Source organism: Ornithodoros turicata, chromosome 6 (genome assembly GCF_037126465.1).
Source record: "Ornithodoros turicata isolate Travis chromosome 6, ASM3712646v1, whole genome shotgun sequence".
Lineage (NCBI taxonomy): Eukaryota > Metazoa > Arthropoda > Arachnida > Ixodida > Argasidae > Ornithodoros > Ornithodoros turicata.
The window spans coordinates 72,553,879-72,564,372 of NC_088206.1; the positions used below are offsets into that span (position 1 = coordinate 72,553,879).

The 10,494-nt window shown below is 43.6% G+C and overlaps 1 long non-coding RNA gene across 1 annotated transcript; it reads right to left on the bottom strand.

The window, feature by feature from the left end:
- Window positions 1-5,416: 5,416 nt before the first annotated feature.
- Window positions 5,417-10,250, bottom strand: LOC135398325 (uncharacterized). The gene is made up of 3 exons (XR_010424076.1): window positions 10,064-10,250; window positions 7,457-7,547; window positions 5,417-6,394 (listed from the first exon to the last, which is right to left on the bottom strand). It is a non-coding gene; the product is annotated as an uncharacterized LOC135398325 (long non-coding RNA).
- Window positions 10,251-10,494: the final 244 nt, after the last annotated feature.

Here is a 10,494-nt window from a genome sequence, read left to right on the forward strand (position 1 = left end):
TTCACGAATATACGAAGAGTCCTGTGCCGTACCCCTTATTCCCACAGATCTCAACGTCCTTACTGTGCACCTCGAGGAAGAGATTACATACAGGCAAGCGGCAACCGCTGTAAACCGCATGATGGACTGCGTTATGCTTACTCAGGAGTGAGTTCGTCATGGTATAGGAGCTTCAACCAAGTCTCACACGCTAACACGAACCCCGGAAAGTAAAAAGAGGAAGAAAAAGAAGGAACCAAAGACAAGAAACAAAGCGAAAGAAGGAACAAAAAAGAAGCAAAAAAAGATAAAAGGAGGAGAGAAAAGAAGGAACAAAAAACAGACGCAAAAGAGAAAGGTGGAATCAAAACACATATTCAAAGAAAACAAGCAAAACAGAAAGGAAGAAGTACAAGGACGAACCAAAGGCTTATGCTAACGCATTTCCAAAGGATCCAGCAATGTATCATGTATATTCCTATTCTTTTTGCTTTTTTTTTTTTTTCATTGATATAGTAATTTTTACAGTTCATACCAGAATGACGTAACAAAAACGCAGAGAAAATTTACGGCCATCCACGTATCTAGCAGACGACACTTCTGGAGACGTTCACACGGGATGCCCCCACATATATCTACGATAGCTCGGTGTCGTTCCACGTTAAAGTTGCGCTCTTGCCGTTCGTAATAATAATAATTGTTGTGGCTAACGTTAAAACAACACGATGTTAAGTGTGCAAAATGTGGCTATGCACGCCTGAGACAGACGACATTTTCGTTAACAAACTGGCGAATGTTCATTCTGACCAGCGCTACGCAATCAGGTTTTCTCTCTGCCATTATTTACATTCATCATCATTCGAGAAACGACACAATGCAAGTGGAAGGCGTAGATGAAACTGTCTTGTCCGCCCAAGAATTATTTATTGCAAATCGTGTTTGTCATATTGCACTGAAGGGTGGAGTTCATGTTGGACGATTGCTGTATCGTCCTTGAAGAATAGCGTGTTTACTTTGTATTTGTGGCGTGCCGTGTTTGTCTCCCATCAGTGTTGTAATGTTTGTCTTGTGTCTTGCTGTTTCGTATTTGCACTATGGGAGCGGATCAGCTGCAGCTATAGGCCGTCACCGCCCATGCTTCTGTTGCGTGTATCTGACTGTGTGCCTGTGAGGTTTAATTAGGGCCCGGATTTTTAGCCATTTGCCCATCAATGCCTAGAAACGCCTAAATATATATATATATATATATAATATCCCATTCCTGTTGAAGATTGCGCTGCTGTCGAAACGTCGAATACCCCCTCTTAGTTTTTAATAAAGTTCCCCTTTTATTCCTTGTCGTGTAGAAGCACCGTCTCCACTTCTGATCTTTATTTAATACCTATATATATATATATATTTATTAGCTTGAGTGGGGCTTTCAGGCTCGTGCTGAGTGCCACATTTTGCTTTTCGTTACTGCATGTTTGCGCCTTTTGTTCCTTTTTTGGATACATTTGATCCAAAGATTTTGCCTTCGTCTTCGAGAGAGGTCGAGAGGTCTTCGAGAGCGGAAAACTAAAGGTATTAGTCAATATAACGTGTTTCCCGGCTGCCTCAGCATTGGTGTAGCAGACGTCAAAGCTTGTATGGCACCGTAGCCTTTAAATGAGCAAGTTTTCCTCGATTGGTCATTCTGAAACACCAAGAAAGTCAAAGGGCGTACCAGATTAACGTGCCTATTTTTTATTTTAATTCCCTATTTTGGTATTTGGGGCGCCTAAATGCCTGTCTATTTCCGACGTTTTTAGTGCCTAAATTTTCAGGCATTAGTTATCATAGACAACGAATTTTCAGTGATAAGGAAAATGTCAATCGAGGTTAAATTAAAATTTAAGTGAAGTTAATTTTCATTCGCTGCCAACTGATCAGATTGAGCTCATCAAAGGCGTCAAACGTGTCCATCGACGTCCTACAACGTACCTTCTTCCATGACTTTGGCAGGACTCGGAAGGAACACCGCGATATACATACGATCCTGGTAGATAAGCCGACATATATAGACACAATGCAATCTTGCATTAACGTCTCATGTAATATCTGCCATATAAACTGAACGACAGATGAGAGAACGTATATGCACACTCAGGGGCTTGGTGTTTCCGTTCCTACGGCAACGCAAGTCCGTTCCAGTAAGTGCAGCCCATTGTTGCGGGGCTGGAGTGAGAGCATCGCAACCACGACCTAGTACTATATACTAGTAGTATACCTACCGTTATAGTTTTGTATGGTACTAGCATAGTCGTATAGTAGTAGGTCGTGATCGCAAGTATGAAGATGAACGCGGGGAAGGGGGGCGTATTATTTCCGAGCGATCTGCCTGCCGATGTGGCGGAATATTGCTCGGGGGGAGTCTGTGAGTCCTGGGCCGACTTCACAAGGAACTGAACGCGGGATGAAGCGAAACGGTGGCAGCACGTGTTTGCAGCACCCGTGGCGTCAGTTTTCAGTAAAGAATGGTAGGTATTGCCTGGAATTCGTGCGCGTGCGGGTCGCCATGGTAACCAACCTGTGTGTCGCCCCACAGAACGAAAGGAGATGCAATCACCGGTCGCATACGCACGCATTGGAAGGCAATAGTATGAACCGGGCCTTTAATCCTTTATTATTATTATTATTGTTATTTTTTTATTATTATTATTATTATTATTGTTATTTTTTATTATTATTATTATTATTATTATTATTATTATTATTATTATTATTATTATTATTATTATTATTATTTATTACTGCGAACTAACCCAATGCTTTCTTGTAATGCGATTTTCAACTTACATTAGCTAGATTTCGCTAGACACAGTTGGGCTTCGATCCTTATTATGAAGGGGCGCATTGTCTCATTCCCCAGATCACCACCAGCAATGGGGTAGAGTATCCCCTCTGGCAGTGAAATTCCCCATTCATCGTCTTAGAATAATGTTGTTGTTGTTGTTCGCTAGACACGTTAAACACCGTTTCATACATTTCCTTTTTTCTTTCTCTCTTTGTTTGTCCGTCCGTCCGTGTTATGGGTTGCGGGGGATGCTGGGAAAATTTCTGCCAGCGAGGACGACGAAAGCGATCGACCTACTCCGCCTGTGAAGTGACGTACTGAGTGGCACGTGCCCTGACTGCAAGATAAAGAAAAAGGCCGTAATCATAGTGGTGTCCCCTGCCTGTTCACATCGTGCAATGAAGAGCGTTATCCTGCCTCTCGTCCTCTCCAGTCGACGCTCGATCACGTGCAAGACTTTCAGCTTTGCCCCCTTCATGCCTGCGCACTGACAATCCTATTGTATTTTGTGACAATACACGCAATATCGTGAGGGTACTTCAACAAGAAAAGTTCGCTCCAGAAGTTCAAGAGCTCAACTGAAAGTGCAACGTAAATGTCGGCGAATTCACTCCGCAAAATTGTCACGCAAAACAGCGAACACGCCAAAACGTTGAGAACCAAGTCTGATGCAAGGCTTTGCGTTCCCTGCCGTATATACTTGTGACGTCAGCTGAACAGTGCATCACCCAGTGGCGTGCGTACCTTCTACGGGGCACGCTCGAAGACATGTGTCCCTTCGGGGGAAAACTTCAGCTTTGATACGAGTTGAACGTTAACGTTTTTCGAAAAAAAAATATCAAAACAAAACGCGTAACACTTTCGTCGTCGACCTCCGGACTTTGTACGCATGTGTTTGTACAGTTGGCATGAACGTTCGCTTCGTTTGCTCGTGTGTTTGCCACTGTACAGAGAAAGAGATCCTTGACAGCTATGATAAACAAGGGCCAGTACGTGTGCGGGAGTTTACGTGAGAATATATGGAACACGCGCAGCCGTGATCGTGGTATCAGAATAAAACGCACTTTTCTATTATATATATATATATATAAAAAAACGTGTTAGCGGTATTGCGGGAACCTCATCGGATGTACATCGCAGCTGCGTATCCCTGAGAGACATCACGTGACCTCGATTTTGTGCACGTGAATGCGCGACGAATGAAATACATGACGGTACAACATTGAAAGTTCTATATACAACCTTGCAACATGTGTTGGATACCTCTGTAGGGCGATGTACGAAATAAGTGAAATCGAGTATTTTTAATTGAATATTGCGTTCATTCGCATTAGCGCCGCAAAACAACTGTGACGGCATGTATACTGCAGGAAGACTGGACGAAATGTACTACATATGTTTTCTAAGTATTAATTTTACTTTGACTGTTGTGAAATCTGATCTCTATAATAGAATACCGTGCAGCACAAACGATTCAACGTCGTCTGGAACACTTTGTGTACCTTCTGCTAGTTTAATAAGCGCAATCTCCTTCCAGGCAACCTGCCCTCGTATAAGCCCCGTTCTTTGAAATCAGACTTACTGCAATGCTCCTTTCGAAGATATCGCAGAATCAAATATTACATCCACTTACGCAATCCGAAGAAAGACAGCCACCGAAATGATGCCTGCAATTAAAATAATGAGTGCCTGCCTTACGACGCAAACGTCTTTTTTAGTATACATGAAGACTCGTACAGTAATGAATGTATCAGGAAGTGGCTCATGTGAACATGCAGCATGGGAGCACAGTAATAATGGAATGCAGGAGCACTAACAGAGAGACAGTCTGTTTCGAGGTCGTCTGCATCCTGATTCCGTCTGCACGCGGCGATTTTATTTGTGTATTTCTCTTGCGCTCCCTTTTTCGCGTGAAAACGTTGGAACGCATGAAGCGTTCCGTATGTGCTGCCGCGCAATCTGATGGGAGGGCACAGCTTGCTGTAGAGCTCACCTAAGTGTGGATTTTCGGCGATGGTTGTGTGGGAAACTTTATTTACAGTAATCTTAATGATGTACGTCACATTTTTCGCATATGGTATTATGTTCAAGAACTGTCAAAGCAGAAAATGAATCTGAAAACGTAAATACGCTTGTTTAGGACTACACAAGGTGTCCCTCTTTTCAGTCTTTCCTTTTTTTTTCTTCTCTTTTTCTTTGGAATAGCAAGTCAGCTCTATGCCTGGCTAACCTTTCCTTTTTTTAATAAACATATTTCACTTGCCCCATGAACGAAGTCTTCTCCTGCAGACGTCAATCACTAACGGTTGGGGACGGGTAGGTAACGCCCACTTGGTCCAGTTTCGCCTAATCTGCTTGCGCGTCAGTCACCATCCCATAATCCGGGAACTCTGATTAGGCGGGATGGGACGTAACCCGCTATAGGGTTTTGCAGCCAGCAAGACACACCTTCAACGAGATTCCTGAAGCAGACGACAATAATGCGCTGGTGCTACATGTCTGCATTCTTTTGCAGACGACAACACTGTTGACTGATCCAGAACGAGGCCTGGTGGCGCTTCTGTAGGAACTATGTTGACAGCAAATGCAGAGTTCTTGTATTTCATAACAAGCAAATGAATATTCGGCCATCTTGAACAGTTTTATTTACATGACTTTTTTCTGTACACACGAGACATTTTCCTCGCATGTATGTTGAACGGTGACACTTAATTACAAAACGTGAACACGTTTCGCAAAACTAAAAGTTTACAACTTTTGTTGTAAGAACTTTGTGGAATGCATTTCGTATCACAGGAGTGGAAATGCAAGGTTAGTTGACATATACCTCACAACGTGCGTACGTATACATATTTGCATTGAAATGTAGCAGCATGTCGCGTATACTTGTATTCGAGAACAAACGCGGCACGCACATTCTTCGCATCATGGGGTTTGTTAAAGTTATCATTGCACTCCAAGGCTCTAAAAACATTTCGATACAACATTTCAATAAAAACAATTGAGCGAGCAAATTGATAACTTCGCCGATCATTCGTTGACGTGGCATATACCGCCTTGTAAAACACTAAACACCCAAACAGAAACACTAAAGCATTCCATTTCTCGTAAAAGGGCATTCGTCCGCAGAAGAAACACGTGCAGACGAGAGTGATAACAGTCGCTGAATAGAGCGACCTATCCATGCGGATGTCGCGCGAGCGTTATTGTCTACACCGTTCTCTGCCGCCAATACATCAGCATAGCAAATAGTCCAAACAGCCCACCGGCAGCAATTAAACAAGCACCAATATAGTCTACGGGAATTTTGTAAACGCGGGTGAGGTTGTGGGAATTAACTCTGGACGTTTCGTGCATGGCAATCATGACGGCGCCCGCTGTGAGCCAAATGGCGGCGAAGGCCATAGCCGTACACCCTATCCCTCTGCAAGCGATCATTCTTGGTGGCTCCTTTTCTGACTTGCTTGATTTCGAGGGGTTCATTTCGATCTTGGCTGGCTGTGGTTGTGAGCCCTGACTGGTGCCACTTTCGAGCGCACCGCAATCCAGAATGACGGAGCTCAGCTGGCCGGTTGGTTTTGCGACCGCCATCCCTGTATACTGGAGAGAGGGAAAAAGGAACAAAGGTGCAAGTGAAAACGAAAGCTCTTGCAACCAGGAGACAAACACTGGCGTCAGGGCCGGTGCTAGGGGTGTGCGGGGCCTTTTTCACACCAGCAGTAATGAAAATATAAGAAATTATAAGATTTTTCGCAGTGGGAGATTTTAGCAGTATACGGGAAATGGCAGCAGGAGAGAAGGGTGCGAAATCCTCGGTATAGCTTGCAGGGTTGGCAGATTCTTTCTTGAAAGTGGGACTTTTTCTCATCACATGACGGAATGGCACATAACGCATTCTTCTCTCATTTCTGTTTTAGTCGAAGATAGCGCGTACGATTAAGTGCATTTTTTATATTAAAAAAAAAAGTTATCCCTGGTTGGGGGCTTCGTGCGCGGGGCCTAAGGCAGTCGCCCTACTCGCCTACCCCTATCGCCGGCCCTGACTGGCGTTTAACCTGGCTTTAGATCAACCGAACGAAGTGCTGGGAGTTTGGAGCAACACGGTGGATGAAAGATATGTGCTGCGATGCCTAACCTTTTGCAATATCGTTCTGACAAAATGTTCCCGGTTTTACAGCTTGCGTGCAAAGGAGTGCACGCTGCAATATCATACACACAGGAGATAGCAGAAAAATTCACAAACACGCATTGATTATTCAACATGATCATCCGCAAATAACACTTTTTCCTAGGTAATACGCAACTACTTTTCGTCTGTGTTAGGTTTATTAATAATAATAATCCTACGTCACGAGACAACTATGATAATGAGCGACGCTACAGTGGTTGGTCTGTGGATTAATTTTGCCCACCTGAGTGTGGGCAAAGGGTGGGTAAAATTACCGCGCAACCTTCGGAGCAGTGCGAGATTCCGGTTCCATGACAATATGAGGATCTTCACCTGGTCCAGCATGAAGAAGACTGCTGGTCATGAAGCTTGTTTGTATCTATGCTAATGGCTGCTTCGGTCAAAGCTAATATTAGTCGATAAAACTATTAATGAACCATTCCACACTGTACACCGCAATGTTTATGCCAAGAATATACTAAAAGAAAGCATACCGAGAGAAGAGGCCTGGAACCTTGCTGCGTTTTTGCGGTCTGGCACACAGATTTCGTTTCCTTCAAAAGCACGAAGAAAAGTGCGGGCACCCTGCAAAACGGGAATTTCTTATCACCTTATCCTTATCTCTCTTTCGCAGCAGTTAAAACAGGTTACTATCGCGGACTTGGACCCCGTTGGGTTTAAAGTTAATAAAGGTCCAAAGTCTGTCCCGTTCGAAGTAAAGATGACACCCCTGGAGCTGCAATATTCATACATCCTAACAATGTTTGACTGAGAAAGGATTGTGAAAGGTTGCTCCGTATTGTAGCCATTCGACCTCTCTCGTCGATGTGATTTACGGAAGCAAGGTCCGTTTCCCACCGATAAGATTGCAGTGGATGTAAGAAAGATGCAGGGGCGGCATGGACGAACAATGCCAAAAGTGCGCGCAACAGATGACTGCACAGAGAAAGGCAGCTGAAGTTGCCTACATGTGCTTTCCCTCGGAGCAACAAATACATCCGATACAAAGGACGGAAAGTTCCATTGCAGGTGTCGACGCTGTGCTGCAATTCGCAACACTGGGTGAACAACTCATATGTGATGACGATTCTATAGGGAACACTAGGCAAATGAAAAACAACATGTTTCTTCCTGGTTTTCTTTTAAATAATCAATCAATCAATCAACATGTTCGATGCATCATTACACTACAAGGGATTTGTAGATCATTTTGTCGTAGGCGGAATACTTAGCTCGATGGTCAGCGCGACCTTATCAGTACTAATAGCAGTGGCGTAGCTAGGGGGGGGGGGGGTTATTTTGGTGCTTTATGGCACAAGAGGAGAGGGGTTTGGGGGTTCAAACCGTCCCCCCGAAATGTTACCTTTGGAGTGTATTTGGAAGGGTGAAATCCTCCCCCCCCCCCCCTCTCCGTGTAAAGTCCCGATAGAGCCCCTCCCGAATATTTTTCTGGCAACACCACCGGCTAATAGTATCATAACATGGAAAGCGTTTGGCGCTCTTCCTCCATTAAAAACTAGCTCAAAATTACTGGTGAAAGATTTGTCCCTTCTATGTTGTTCCAGCCTCAGAACATCAGTTCTTTCAAGTTCAAAATTACAAATATGATCGCAAATGCGTCATTTTCTGCAGAAAGTGGTTCGCATATTTGCGTAAACGCCTGACCATATAAATGACTTAGCGCAACGTACTGCTCAGATTTTTAATTATTTTCATTTAATTATTATTACTGAATGTTAGTAGACCGTTGATAACGTGGCGTCCGAAGTATGCCGCACCCAATCAACTGATATTCTGAATCATGCACGCTGTCATTGGTTCCGGTAGACACCGTAGCTTCACGGTGACGCTAACAACGCTATGCTAAAACTCGCTAATTTAGGCGACGTTACGATACGAATTAATAAAAAAGGGTGTCACTGGAACCATACATTGGGGTTACGCAGCAACTATTTTTCGCCAGAGCGTTGGCTGTTAATTAGAGAAACCTTATATTCACCGAATATCTAGAAGCGTGAATAAGAATAGAAATAGTATAAGATAATAGTCAGCGACCATAATGTTTGCGTTTAAGATGCTGTTTTCTTTTTAAACCTCAGTTGAGAGTCTGCAGCTGTACGTCCTGTCTTCTTCTACCTATATCCTGGTCTTCTTGCTGCTATTCGCTATCATGAATCTATACCAACTATCTATACCAAGAAGCCGTTAATGCTGCCAATAATACATTATTTATGGCTAAGATTAGGTGTCTTATGCACGGATTCTTAGTTTTTGTTGTTACTCTTTTTTTTTTTTTCGTTTCTACCATGTAATACTGTGTGTATTCAGTGTACAATATTGGTGTGTTTTCATGAGAATGATGCAAGTAGCATCACCATTGTACTTCCTCACTCCTCTGCTGTAATGCCTCACGGCGCTGCAGAGCTCTCTGAATAAATAAATAAATAAATAAATAAATAAATAAAACTACCCCAGATTGTTCATCGTACCACTATCGTGATGTGACAGATAAGTTTTGAAAATACCAAGTAACCGATCAATCGAAAAGTGACACTGCTTCGCTTTCGGACAATCAATATTTGGATATTTTTATCTTGGATTAGCGCGGATAGATTCATTCTTAACTCACAGCGTACGGTGTATAGTAGTACCTACTTGACAAGTACCGATTTTTACCGAAGTTACCGAGGCGTCGTTTCCCAGCGCCACGATTGCGCGGTTAAATTAGTCTGTGGCACTCACAGTGTACTTCGTGTCGAAGTACTCAAGTAGTCGTACAGTAGAACCCCTTTGTAGTAAACTCTCTGGGACCATGATGAAATTTTACTAGATCAGGAGTTTTATTATATCAGGTGTGCCATTGAATGTATGGGATTCTATTGGGACCGCAGTTCTCGTTTACTATAAGCAGAGTTTTACTACAAGAGGAGTTACTATAAAGAGGTTCTACTGTACTACTATACACAAGTGCCGCTTGCCACACAAACTGAAAATCGCGACAGAAAGAAGCGATAATGCGCGTAGCACATGGGGAAAATGTTTGTGTGTCTATCGAATAAGAGCGCCATTAAAATTAGGACCGGTAAAGTGTGTGAACGTACCTGTAACTCGTACGGGTACTCCTGCGTCCGCAGCCTTTGTTGTCCCTTCACAGGGTTGAGCGTCCTTCGTGTAAAGTGTTTCGTTTGTGGGAATCCGCTCCACCGCCGCTGCACGCAACGCGGTGCGCAGCCTTTTCTCGTTTTATTTTACCGCTACCTCCCGCCACTAGCGGTACGCGTGTGTAACCGAACAACTGGAGCTCTCTTATCAGGGCGATGTGTGTCGTCACACTTTGATTCCTTATCCGGTCCATTCGCGAAACGCTAACCTTGTATAGATACGAGCTACCAGGAGTCATCACTGTCCTTTTCAAGTTCGATGTCTATCTGATTGCCTGGAATTCTTAAGTGGGCTGCGATTGCCTGCAGATAATTATAGCTCGGCATTTCGGGTCTCGGAACTCTCCAAGCAGCACAATGTACTGAAAGTC